Raw genomic sequence first — 12,600 nt, forward strand, 5'->3', positions numbered from 1 at the left:
GCTCGCAACTATCATAGTTTAAAAGAGGTCGTATCATTGGATTGAAAGAGGACGGTTGGTAAAATCAGAAAATCGCTCGTCATTTGAGTCGAAGAGGTACAGCGCTTGGAAGATGCTGGCAAGGATGGGTGGAAAATGGTAGTGTTCAGGGTCAGGATGGTTGCAGTCGACCTAGAGCCGCAACAGATCGTGAGGACAGAGAGATTCTCCGATCAGCTGTCACCGCGCCTTCTTCGTCTCTATCAACCATCAGACGTTCAACCTAAATACCAGTGTCCAGCATGACCATTTATAGACGATGGAGACAGCAAAATTTATGCTCTTGCTGATCGTTATGCCACTGCCAAGCCAGATTACAGTGGCGTATGGCTTGATCCGGTTGGAATGATGCAAACTGGGGACATCTAGTCTTTGGCGACGAATCCTGCATCCAACTCTGTCCTGACGATCATTGAAGACATGTTTGGAGACATCCAGGGCAGAGGGAGGATTCTACTTTCCCTATTACACGCCACACAGGCCCTCAACAAGGCATTATGGTCTGGGGTGCCATTTCCTTTGATAGCCGGATCCCTTTCGTTGTAATTAGAGGTACACTTACTGCACGGCAGTAAGTCGATGACATCCAAAGACCTGTTTTGCTGCCGATCCTTTTGCAGTACCCTCGCAGGGTGGCGACAGATCAGGGAAATCAGGGAAAAGTCAGGGAACTTTATTAATCTGGGAAAAGTCAGGGAAATATCACGGAATTTCGAAAAAATAACAAAAAAAATCAGGGAAAATTGATTTTATGAAGAAAAAAATTTTTTTTGCTTTACAAAATTAAGTATCCTAATTCCCTATGCATTTTCCGCCAATTATCTGTTCAAAAAAAAAATAAATAAATAAATAAATAAATATAAATAAATAAATAAAATTAATGAGGTGCGATTATACACTGCCGCACATTTTTGCATCTTTTTTCATCAACGTCAAGGTATTGAATCTTACTTGTTAGCCATGAGATGAACTTCCTAAGTATGCTTCTGTGTCTGTTAGGCTGTTTATTTTACCAAGCTTGAAATTTCCTTTCATGCTTTCAATGCGATGTAAAATAAACAACCACACAGGCAAAGTTTTAAAGTGATTAGCGTACTGTAATCACGATTTCAAAAAGAAATCTTTGGTTTTTGAATTAATACTGATAAAAGCTTAAAAGTTATTACTTCTTCGCATTTTTAATTTAATTGCTAAAATTGAACTTTCAATAAAATCTTTGTTTTTTGCCGTTATACTATTTGCTGTCGCCGCAGATTATAGAGGTTTTCTTTTCTTCAGACTTGAATAATTCTTTTATTTTATAACCAAGTTGTATTCTTCTTTTATATATTTTGAAATTAACTAATTGCTTTTCTTTTTCTTGCATTTCAAAGTTGTTTGTTACAAAAGCAATCTAAGATTTTTTTCGTTACTGAAATCATTTGAAATAGAGTTAACCTGTGTACTTAAGTAAATATCTTTATTTTTTTATTGTTAAAATGCTGTGTACATTCATTAAAACCTATGTTCTTGATTAGAGAAAAGCTCCCTATGAATGGATGTCAAAAGATTTCATTTGTTTTGCATAAATATGTCAATTAGTTATATAAGAATAACTACATTACTTCTGTTATTTCACTATTACTTGTTATTCTTGCAACAATTATTATGCTGTTTAAAAATTTAGTTCAAAATAATTTCAATTACTTTTTAGTTCTACCATAAATACACATATGTTTTTAAGAGTGATTTTAATAGTTCCTTAAAATTCTTATGCTAAGGGATTTTTGGAAGTAAAGTATTTTTTTTATTTTTAGTTTTCTATAATCTTTCCATGTAGAAACATTTAATATACTGTTTTGTTGTTTTTTTTCCCAAAAAATTGACTTAATATGTTTTTTTTTTACCATTTTGTTAAAAAAGTAGCATTTTAAAAAAATAGATCTTGAGTTCAACAACTTTACACAACTTAAAACGTTTAATATATTGCATTTTATACAAACATACAATGGATTCTAAGTAGAGCAAAGAAAGGAAACCATTATCATTGGTAACGCAAATCAGGGAAATTTGGTGAACTTAATCAGGGAAATCAGGGAAAAGTCAGGGAACTTTTTTTCAGAGTTTCTGTCGCCACCCTGCCTCGGCTGGTTTTTCAGCACGACAATGCCAGGCCACATACGGCACGTGTTGCTATGAACTGTCTGCAAGCATGTGAAACACTTCCTTGGCCTGCCAGATCGCCAGATCTCTCTAACATCGAGCATGTCTGGAATATGATGGGAAAGCGATTGCATCTGGTACGGAATGTTGATGATCTCGTTTGACAGAGCAAATTTAGCAGGAAATACCCCAGGAAACCATCAGAGAGCTTTACTGGTCTATGCCACACCGTACTTCAGCTTGTATCCTGGATAGAGGCGGGTCAACACCTTCATGAACTTATTACTGTAACTCTGACATAAGTTTTTCAATTGTTCTGAGATTTTAATCATTTACTATTCTGTACATTGTCTTTCTACCCACCAATTTTCATCTCAATTGGACAACTCCTTATTGGTGTGTCAACTTTTTTGTTATATAGTGTATATATTTCAAAGCCCTATCGCTTGCATTAGGTATTATTCTTCATTTGCAAAGGTTTTTGAGTTCTGTATTTTTGCAATACAGGTGACCCTCTTTATGGTAGATTAAAAATTACGTTCCAAAAAATAGTTAAAAAGTAAAAATAAACTGCACAAAATCAAAAGGAATAAAAAGTACTTTCATTTAAATTCAACCTCAATCTAACACATATTTTTCTCATTAAAATCAAACAAGAAGCACTTTTTTCGGCTGAATGATATTCACTTCACTTTCTAAACCTTTTTCTTCATTCAATTATTTGGCCTCCTCTTAATTCTCTAAAAGAAAATCTAATTTTAGTTTGCTTGTTCTTAAAAAATTCTTGTTGATTTTCTGCACCTTCACTGAGTGGGCCGAATTTTTTTTTTCGAAATCCATTTTTGGATAGCGCACAAAAGTTGCATAGTGAGCTAGTTAGGAGTCACAAAAAATTTCTTGGAAATTAAAAAATATCTAGCCGGCCCTATTTTACACTGAAAAAAAAAAGAGAAATGAATTTTACTCAAATTTTTTTAAAAAATAAATTTCAAATATTTTGCTGGAATGCAACAAAAATGTTATATAATGAGCTAGTTTGAGCCCATAAAATATTTTATTAATTTTAATGAATATTTAACCGCACCTTTCTTGACATTAAAAATTAGAGAAAAATGAAAAAATATTGGATTTCTTCAAAAACCAATATGAAAATTATTTTTCAAAATTTATTCATAGACTGATTAATTAAATAGCACTATTAATCATAGCAATTATTATCACCCGATAGTATCATACCATTTTCAAGGATTACATATAGAGAAAATAAAATTTTGAAAAAAAAAAAAATCAACAAATTTGATTTATACACCTCATGCATAATGAATATTATCTTTTCGAATAATATTGTCCCTTGCTGTCAAAGAATGGAAGTTCTTTTCCTAACTTGAAATTTGGCAGGAATCCATCCATCTCGTTCAATTTCACCTCAATCTCTTATCGCAGCTTCGGTTATTAGTTTCACACAATATTCCACAGCCTGGTTGTAACAGGGAAATTTCTCGAAAGTTAGCTCTGTTGGCTATTCTTTGCACATTTCTTTCAAGTCTTGGTCTTTTAGATGCATTGTAAGAGGGTTCTCTCTTACAACACAGTTTGCTTCGATCAACTAAAACAACGGCTTCAAAATTGAGTTTAGGAAGCTTAAAAAATCGTACACAATCCGAGCTTTTCGTCTTATTTCTAGAGTTGAGAATGTGCCTAACTGCTAATTCCCGTATGTATTTTCTAGAGTCAAACAACATTGTCAACAGTAGTGGTTCGGGATGAGCGAAATATGCATTATTTGAGAAAACTTTGAAAATTATCTGCTTAATTTTGTCTGGAAACTGCCTTGCAAGAGAAATCATTTTGCAAAAATGTTGGGCACCATACCCGCAGATTGATTTCATTTTTAGTTCAAACCACATTAAGCATAAACGAGAATTACATACTTTACAAGCAGTGTCTGATGGACTTGGAGTGCGCGCAAAAATAGAAGTGTAACGAAAGGTTTATAGTTGTCTGTCATCGTGCATGACGAGTTTGCCTGGGCTTCTGTCAGCCATGCTGGAAGGGCAACTACCATTTTTTACGGCAAGACAGATTCGATACAAATACTGTTATTCAGTACTTAAATTTTGTATATCTTCCATACCCAAAGATTGCAGTCAATTTTATTAAATTTGACCACAGGATTTTTTTCACAATCTCTGAGGAGCTGTTCGATAGCTCCAGAATATGAATGTGGTCATTTGTGCAACCATTCATTTCCAGAAACAGATGCCTCATTGGTAACTCATAAGTATGCAGCAAACATATGTTCCACTGTAAAAGTCTTTTGACATTTGTCTCAAGTAAACGAATCATACTTCACCTTTCCATCCGTATTTACAGCTGTTCCGTCGCATCCAATAACCGATAAGTTGAGCAAGCTCATACTTTTTCGCAAAGCCTATAATACCTTGCGAAATTTCTTTTGCACTTTCACCAGCTGTTAGCAATATATGTCTAAACTAGTAGTAAAATAATCTTAGGAGTAATAAAAGCAGTTGAGCGCCGTTTATTAACAAAAAGAAACAATTGAAACCGCCAGATTAGAAAATTAGCATCTTGTATAGCTATTTTTATTTGAATGCGTGCATTTTTTTAAAATTGACGAACAAATGTCGCATAAAATTGATTGAATTTTCAATGTATATTCTAAGTAATGCAACATTTCAGTATTAGTACTTTTTTCGAAACTACGTTTTAAAAAATCCTTATTATTATTATTTTTTTTTCATTTTCTCCATGTTTCAGTCTTAAAGGGTGGCAGCTAAGTATTCTACAAAATGTATAAACATCTTTGAGTGTTACAGCTGATTCACTGACTGATACTTCTACTGTTTGCTGGAACTAGTTTAAAATTAATTTATCTTTTAGAACCCCCTTTTTTTTTTGAAAAAAAGTACATTTTTGCACTTTTTTTTTTCAATTTTTCAAGGCCAAATAGGGCCGGCTAAATATTAAGCAAATTTAGGGAAATTTTTTGAGACCCATCTAGCAACTTTTCCACACTATCCAAAACCAGATTTCCAAAAAAAGTTTTTTCCGCCCACCCTACTGAGGATTGTGCATAAACCAAGTAAGACAATCTCCAACATCACATAGAAGTTAAGTTAGAAATGAATAAATTTTAATTTATTTATACCTTTTCCTGTGAAACCATTGTAGGTCAATGTTAATACTTTTCATTATTTCAATTAAATTCATTTTTAAATGTGTTATAAACATGTTATTTAGGGCTGTTTCCTTATTGTGTTAGGGAAAAACTGTTACAGGTTGCAGTGTTAGAAGAGGACGTATGTATTTGGTTATTATATTGTGTTAGAAGGAAAATGGGATTGTAAGGTACTGTACTGTGCAGGAGGGCTACCTATGCTATATTTTTAACTACTGAAAACATGAACAAAAGCAAAATAAGATAATAATTCAAAACAAATTTCTTCAACAAAGTGTTAAGTTCATAAAGCATCACCATTTTGTAATACAGAATCAATATAGTAATACATATTGGGGATTGGGGAAAAAAAGAAATAATTCCGAAATAAAATAAAAAAATAAAACTTAACAAAAAGATTTACTTCAGAAGTCAACTTTTACTACTGTAATGAAGATCTGTAATGTGAATAAATAAGTACTGAACCAGAATCTTACATACCTTTTACAAAAACTCCTTTACTTGTATATGATCAGAAAGCAAATTTTAAAATGAATAATAAAAAAAAAACAAAGCTTTTACAGTTGGGGCAAACCTAACCTGGCAACTTCATAATGCTCTAATTAAGAAATGTGTAGCCTTCACAATGCTGCAGTTAGGTTTCTCTTAACTCAGTAAAGCCCCAGGCAACATCTAATATTGCACCAATACTGGACACAAATATTGGAACATATATTTTTTATGTACGCAATATGTACTAACCATACATTCTTTTGCTTTCCTCAAAATAGTTTTATCACATACAAATTCTGCTAATGATAAAAAGTAGAATAAATGTTTGTTGATAAGTAAAGTAGTATAAGTAAGCAAAAGTGTAGAAGAAGAATAGTCGTAAGTTCCAAACGAAATTAATAACATTAAAAAATATATATGAAAAATTTAATTAAAAACTTAGAAGTGATTATATGCTGAATACTAGAAATTTTTATGTACTTTTACTCCCAGTGGAACAATAACTGGGATTAGAAAAAAAATCAATATAATGCTAAGATTTTTGAAAAACTAATTTTTGGAGATAAATATTGTTATAAATCTACAACAATTAAAGTGAATTTAAAAAGAAAATTTTATTTTTATCACAGATTAATTGCTGTTACATGTGAGGTGACACACTTAAACTGTCAATTTCCCACATGGAAAAATTTCAAAACGTGAAATTCATCTCTCTCTCTCTCTATATATATATATATTAGATTACCATATCTATAAGGATTATTTTATACATATTGAACAATTTTTTACAGGTAAAATACGATTCTTTTAAAAGATTCAAATTTTATATTTTTACAGAAGTTTTAAACATTAAAAACGCCAAGTTACACTAGAATTTTTTAAAGGCTTTAAGGTATTAAATTTATTTATATACAGTAGACTCCCTCTATCTGAACATTCTCTAATGTGAACACCCTGATATTCTGAACACATTTTGATCGTGTTACTCTCTGTACTCAGAACACTAAATATAATATGAACAACCTATACAACCTATACCCTACTATAATATGAACAACCTAGTATTATAAATGCTATTTTTAACCATGTTCAATTATTATCTCTCTATACATTAAACATGCTCACAATCAGTGCTGGGGAATTCCTATGAATCGAATTGAAATGCCTGAAATACATTCACGATTTTATTACAACGATTGATTGGCATTAAAAGCAAATGGAGAGAGGAAGAAGAAAAGTTATTTTCCTGGATATTGCTGCCTCACATGAAATCCTTCAACTGAGCAATATGAGAGAGCCTGAAGTTTCTACCACTGAACTATATTTCAAGAATCCAACCATTGTACCAAGTTGTATTCAAGACAGGGGCGGCAAATAGGGGGAGCGAGAGGGGGCAGTTGAACCCCCAAATTTTTTGCACGGAATGATAAGAAATGGGCAAATTTAGTTTACGTAAATTGCAAGTCAGCGACCATATCGTCGCCTCAGAGCAACACTAAGACATTTAATCCCAGAAATAACACTAAGATATCCTACTGTTGCCCTGAAGCGACGATATGCCAAAGTTTTTTTTTTGTACAAAACACGCCCACTGATTCTATAATAGTCAATGAATCTTGAGACATTTCTACTACACAAGCGGATTTTGCTATTTGGATGTAACTTAGAAAATTGTAAATCATTTGCAGCCCTTTTCAGAGCAGAAAAAAGTGATGGAGAATCACAGTTTGTTTCAACTAAAAAAGTAATCTCCTCATGTGGACTAAATATTTCATACTTGTGTGTTTAGTGTTATGAGAGGACCAGGGGTGTGGCTGCACGATTTTACAAGAAATTCCTTAGTATTTTGCGTACGTTGTTACGCTCATATTTTAAATGTATATTTAGTTAGTGAGAGAACACCGATTCCTTTTGGTAGAAAAACATTTCAGCAACCCAATGCTTTGTATACATTCATAAAAAATTCTTACAAAAGACACACTATTTTTGAAAAAAGTCATTCATCAACAAATGCTTTTTCTGGTTACTCTTTAACTTTGTCATTTCTGAGTGACACAAGATATTCTTCAAAAGTTAAATTTATAAAAACCCTCCTTGTTAATTTTGGACTGTTTGAAAGCGACTCTTTCAAGGAAAAGCCGACGACCTTTTACATGCGTATGACTTAGTTTGAATGTTTATTCGCTTTGTTTGTATTGTGGAGAGTTTAAAAAAATTTTTTACTTTATCAAAACATCTTCAATCCGCTAACCTTAATTTTCGGACTGTCCATGCTTCAGCTAAATCTACAGTCGAAACAGTTAATAAATTTTGCTTGGATGTATATTTCAACCAAGAGCAAAACTTTTAAAAAAATCTTAATTCGCGCCAATTTTAAAAAGGCGGAAAAAAATCCAAATGAGTTTAGAAGGTGACAAAAATCAACATGATGATATAAAGTCACAAAATTGAATTAGTATTTTGTATCAGATAATAGATTGTTTCTAATAAAATTTAAATAAGATTTGATGGTAAAGATTTATCTGTATTGTTGGCCTTAAGCTCAATGTTATATTGATAGGTTATTGAAAAGGAGAAATAAAATGTTTCAATTATAAGTAAAATTTATAGCACTGAGCAAGAAGAATTGTTTTGCAAATAGCCACTACACTATTGAATGATGAAAAACGAAGAATAGCACAATATTCAAAGTTACCTGGGTTATTTTCAAGAGAAAAATCTAAGAGATGTGTTTTCTAACTTTGTAGCTTCAACTGTTTTTCAACCATTCCAATTGGCTCAGCTAGTTGTGAAAGATCATTTTTGTGCATTAGGAGGTTAGAAAATTATCTTCGGAGCACAATGGGACAAAAAAGACTTTCATCTTTAGTTATATTGGCAAAAAAATACGACATTGCATATTGATGGAATAAAGTAACACGATTTCCAGATCCTAAAAATCGTACATTAAAACTTTCTGAAAGGTAAAAACTAATATCAAAATATTTTCAGGAATAATTTATGATCAAATAAAACTACATTAATTAATATTTAAGCTCTCTTAATAGCCTTATTTTTATAAATACTTAATCCATTTTATGATCCTATCTTGTTAACCAACATGTATTTTAATCCAAACTGAGATAACTCACATTTAAAAAACTCGAGCCCCCAAATGAAACGTTGAAATGCCGCCCCTGATTCAAGACCTTTAAAGTATTATGACCTTCAACCAAAATGCGGCTGAGAATCACCCAGAAACATATCTTGCATGAGAATACACAATGCAAAAACATTAAAGATAACTTTTTCCCCCAGGTATTGTACTGAGAGCTGTATTGTGATATTTTATTATTGAATGTTACGTTAAACTTTTAAATTAAAAAAAACTAATGAATAAATGCAAGAGTTTAGGTCCTACTGATTTGAATTAGACATTGTACTTGCCCCCCACTTATCCAAAATTCAGCACCTCTTTCTCAGTAACTGGTAAGCTCACTGGGCAAAGTACTGAACATAGTTATACTGAACATAACATACATAGTCCACTAACACAATAGAATACATATACATGCATTATCCAGTCTCCCTCTATAATGAACACCCCCATAATCTAAACTAACACTTTTGTTCGGTCCTATGATTGTTCAGAATAGAGAGTCCACTGTACTTTTTTCTTCATTTATTTTTGAATTTTTATGAAGCATTCAAAGGTTTGCAAAGCTGATTCAAATAAAAGTTTCAGCTGTGATGCTCAGCAATGCATCAGTATGCAAATGTAAGAATTTATAGAAATATAAAAAATATTTCATAATTAAAAAAAATATACTTGTTTTACAATACACAGACATTATGTCCTACTGAAATAAATATACATATTTTCTGTAATACATATACATACTAAAGTAGTAAAATATACTATCTCATTATTTATAGAAAATCTTGGAACAACTTAGCTTTAACATATGCTGCACAGAGAAGTATGCATAAGAATAATAGACAAACTAGAATTTGGTAATTTTATATTGAGAGATATATTCTTTACCCACATAACAGGAGTTTAGAGTACAAGATGTGTATGCAAAGAATACAATCAATTAAAGAATTACAAAAAATGGATTAGTAAAAAGTCAACACACTTTTTTTTTCAATGTGGCATATGAATTGAAATAGTATTCTACAGGAAATTAATCAAGTAAATTAATTTTTTAGGGCTAACCTTAAAACAGAAAAAAATAACGTTTATTTTTGCCATCACCAGTTTCTATTTTAAGTTTGGCCTAAATAAATTAAATTACTCGATTAATTTTCCTTTAGAATACAATCAAACATTAATGCTTAAAGATATTTACATAATTCAGACCCAATAGCGTAACAAGGGGTTGGTAGGAGTGGCTCTCGCCAGGGGTGCAGAAGCTAAGGCGGCATTTCAACTGATTAAAAAAAATAAAATAAAATAATAATAAAATTTTTTTTCTTGAAATTTTTGAAAAATTTTATCATATTAGTGAAAAAATACTTTTGTAAATAAAAAAAAAAGTCTCGCAAGAAAAAGAGCCAAAGAAGAAAAAAAAAACCAAAAATTCTTCCAAAAAAAAAGAGAAAAAAACGAGCTGATGTAGGACATACCCTTCTTGAGTGATGTGTGCATTACACGCCCCCCCCCCTTCCTTTTACACCCTTTTAATACTAATAGTGCCTTGTAATGAGTAAAGAAACACTTTAAATATTTTCATCCATAGCAAATAATATAAATATATGATGATTCAAAGAAATATGATGAATCATTGAGGAAGTTAGAATGCAATCTGTAATAAAGCAAATAATTTTTTAAAAAAATTTAAAAATTTATGCTTTTACTTTGTAAGTTAATTTTTAAAGTTTAATTGGGACTTAAATTGTTTTTTTCCCCCAGTTCTGCCCTAATTCGAACTTACGCCCTACTTATCAGAACAATGCGCCATCCTTCCGCATCACTGCGTCTTAATTTCTGGATGATGTTTGATAAAGTCAAGTATGGCATTCAGTTCACTAATTTGATGAAAAAACAGAAAATAAAAGGTTTATATGAATATTAAAATGTTTTTTCCATGTAAGTTTGACAAGCACTTCACTAATTTAATGAAAAAACAGAAAATAAAAGGTTTAAATTTGTATTAAAATAATTTTTTCACTAAATTTGTCGCTGACTTGGCAATATATTGGCAAGCTGGTGACCAAAATCTTGGCGATATATCACCAAGTGTTCGCCAAATTATAACATCACTTGAGCTTGCATTGATATTAACATTAATTTCCCCCCAAAAGGTGTAAAAGACCCCTTTTGGAACATACAAATGCAACCAAAAGGGGAGGTGCACACCTAGACCCCACTAGGAGTCTACCTACCAAATTTCAACATTCTAACAAATGCCATTTTTGAGTTATGCAAGATACATATGCACATATGTACAGACATACATACAGACTTCACGAGAAAACTCATTGTAATTAACTTGGGAATCGTCAAAATGGATATTTTGGGTGTCTATACGATCTTAAGTATATGTGCACGTGGGGTGGGAAAAACTCAACATTCAGTTGGGGTTGAGCAAAATGGAAATTAAGACCGATTTTTGAGTGGAAATTTTTTCGCGATATTGGCAATTTTAATGTGATTCAATGGTTAACTTTCTAAATATCGCCAGTAGTGGCTATAATGAAACTAGATTAAAAAATTAAAAAAAACGCCAAATTTGTTGCCAAGTTGGCAACAAAAGTTGCCCACCAAAAGCTTGGTGATATATCACCAAGTGTTTGCCAAATTATAACATCACGAGTTTGCATTGACATTAACAATGATCTCACTCCAAAAAGGTGTAACAGACCCCCTTTAGAACATCCGAATGCAACCAAAAAAAGAGGTGCACAACTAGACCCCACTAGGAGTCTACATACCAAATTTCAACTTTTTAGGACATACCCTTCTTGAGTTATGCGAGATACATACGCACATACATACAGACATCACGAGAAAACTCGTTGTTATTAACCTGGGAATCATCAAAATGGATAGTTCAGGTGCCTTATGTTCCTAGGTATAAAGGCAAGTGTGGTTGGGTCGAAAATAAATTCTCAAAATTCATTCGTGGATGAGCAAAATGGAAATTAAGGCTGATTTTTGACGGTAATTTTTTTCGCGAATAAAATACTTTTTGTAAATGGAAGTAAAAAAGGGGGGGGGGGGGGGGTTACCTATTGCATGAAATTGTATTCCGATGCATTTAGTTAGCTAAAAACTTATACACATAATTTGCATACCAGGAAGTGGTGGTGGTTAGCGTTTTATGCCGGAAGATTCCATTTTGTTTTCGGGGAGGGGGCAACTGTCGTGTACAGTTTGAAGTTTATCGTTTTTCTTCAGCTAAGTATTTATTATCATTAAAATAAGTAATATAAGCATAAAAAGTCTTAGTTGATAGAACTTTTATTTTTCCTGTATGTAAACGGTCGTGTTTTTTATTTTTTTTTATTTTATCAATTTCAGATTATCAATGTGTTTTGTATTTTCTTTGCTTTCCTAAGTGCTTTGATTTTTATGTTTGAAAAAAATTGCGGTTTCTTTATTTCTTTTAGTAGATGTGTAAATTATGTTTATTGTACATTCTCCTAGTGGTTTGAAACAAATTCTATTAAAACTTGAAGCTGTTTTTAAAAAAATTATAAATACATTGTTATAAACAAAACTGAAAAATGTTAATTTTCATTTG

The sequence above is a fragment of the Uloborus diversus genome, chromosome 1 (genome assembly GCF_026930045.1).
Source record: "Uloborus diversus isolate 005 chromosome 1, Udiv.v.3.1, whole genome shotgun sequence".
Classification (NCBI taxonomy): Eukaryota; Metazoa; Arthropoda; class Arachnida; order Araneae; family Uloboridae; genus Uloborus; species Uloborus diversus.